Genomic DNA, 2,500 nt, shown 5'->3' with positions numbered 1-2,500 from the left:
TATAGCTTTCAATTCCTTCATCCATATCATTAATATATATAGCAAACATTATTGGGGCCAGAACTGTTCCCTGCGGAACACCGCTTATTATTTCATCCCATTTTGAGTGCTGGTCTCTTATCACTACTCTCATTTTTCTTTCTTGCAAAAAGTCTTTCATCCAATTTAGTAGTTTACCCTGTATTCCTCCTTCAGTTTCTAATCTTAAGCAACTTCTTATGGGGTACTTTGTCAAAAGCTTTCTTTATGTCTAAAAATGCACAGTCCGCCCATCCATCTCTTTCTTTTATTATATCTATTAGCCTTGAATAGAAACATATTAAATTGGTGACGCATGATCGTCCTTGTCTGAATCCAAATTGCCTTGGATTTAACACTTTGTTTGTTTTTTTCTAAATATTTTACCCATATACTTTTGATAATTCTTTCACAAATTTTTGCTATTGTACTTGTTAGAGAGACTGTTCTATAGTTGGTAGGTTCTTCTTTATTTCCTCCTTTATATATAGGTACTATATTTGCTTTTTTCCAATCTTCTGGAACTTTTCCTTCTTTCAAGGAACTGTTTAGTATGCTATGTATTTTGTCTGCCAGTTCATTCCTGCATTCTTTCAAAATCCAGTTTGCTATTTCATCTGGTCCATGCGATTTTCTGACATCAAGATTACTCAAGTGTGTTAATATTTCATTCTTTGTTACTTCTATTTCTTCCATAGGGGGGACTTTCTCTTTCCATTCGTTCTCTTCAGGTTGTATGTTCTCCCTTGTAAACACTGATTTAAAATGTTTGTTCATAATTTCCGCCATTTCCATTTCCTCAGTGTATTCAACTCCCTCTTGTCTTAATTTCTCCAAGTCTTGTTTGTTTTTCAGTTTATTGTTTACAAATCTGTAGAATAGTTTTGGTTGATCTTTACACTTTTCTATGACATCTTTTTCATATTTTCTCTTTTCCTCTCTGCACGTTTGTACATATTCATTTCTATAACCGGTATATATTTTCCATTTTTCAGGTCTTCTGTCTTTTTTCCATCTGGTCCAGGCTTTGTCTCTTTTGTCTTTTAACTCCCTACAATTTTTGTTGTACCAGCATTTTACATATTCTTTTTCTTGTTTTTGTCTTGGGACATACTTATCCACTCCTTTTTTGTAAATTTTTGTCAAAATATTCCATTTCTCTTCTACTGTTGTTTCTTCTTTGTATATTTCTTCCCAGTTTTCCTTTTGAAAGAATTATCTTATTTTATCAAAGTTTGTTTTTTCATACATCATTCTTCCTTTTCTATATTGTTCATTTCTTTTAATATATTTTTCTTCATTAAGTTCCAGTTCAATCAATATGTGGTGACTTTTACTTATTGGTGTTTTATATTCAATTTTGTCCACTATTGTAGGTTCAGATGTAATTATTAGGTCTAGTCTCGATGGCTCTTCTTCATTTCTATACCTAGTGTTCTCCTGTATCCATTGTGTCATTGTATGGTCAGTAACCATCTCAAGTAGAGCGTTTCCCCATGAGCCGTCTCCACCCTTTACTGTCATTTCTTCCCAGCAGATTTCTTTGCAATTAAAGTCGCCCATCATAACTATTCTTCCTCCCTCTTCCATTATCTTGTTTAATGCTATCTTTGTGTCCTCTAGCATACTTTTATGTTCACTCTCTTCCCATGAGGCTGTTTTCGGGGGCACATAATTTATCACAAACTTTCTGCTCTTCTTATATCTGTCTTCTACTTCCATCATTATCATCTCTACTGTATTCTTTCCATATGTGACACACTTCACGTTTATATCCTTCTTAGTCAGGAACATAACTCCACCCCCTTCCTTTTTCACTCTGTTTCTAATCCAATAATTATATGCATCATGTCCTACACTGTTGGGTGGCAGTGGACCTTTTAATTTTGTTTCTACAATTCCCATTATGTCTGGTTCTTTTTCCTTCAGATAATCATTCAGCTCATTCAGTCCTGTTATTAATCCATCTATATTTGTGTAAGACACTCTTAGTTTTCTGCCACTTCCATTGTGTTCTCTGTTTCCCTTTTGTTTTTCTCTTGTATGTCGACTTTCTTTAGTTTCATATTCACTACTCTCCAATAGAATCTCTCTTTTTCTGACTCCGTTCTTTTCTCGTTTTTTTTCCTTAGCTTCAAGTATTTTCTGTTTTTCTTCCTCTCTTTCCTCTTTATTCATTTCCCTTTTTACCCATACCTTTTTATATTGTTCACTTGTTGCTAGTTTCCCTGTTTTTGATAAGATATTCTGTGCCGTCGTTTGTGACTTGAATTTAATCTTAATTGGTCTGGTCTTATCTGTGCTATATTTTCCGAGTCTAAATTTCTCTTCGATTTGCTTCATAATTTCTGGTTCATCTTCCTGAACTGATTCTAGTAATTGGCTTACTTTTTCATTTTCCTCTTTGATTCTTGTGGTTCTATCTGGGTTGTGTTTTTCTTCCATTCCTAATATAATTATACATTTCTTCTTGTCTGCTAAA

This window comes from Oratosquilla oratoria, chromosome 12, assembly GCF_046742065.1.
Source record: "Oratosquilla oratoria isolate Oo_2021 chromosome 12, ASM4674206v1, whole genome shotgun sequence".
NCBI classification, from domain to species: Eukaryota; Metazoa; Arthropoda; class Malacostraca; order Stomatopoda; family Squillidae; genus Oratosquilla; species Oratosquilla oratoria.
Note: the sequence above shows the minus strand (reverse complement) of the source record.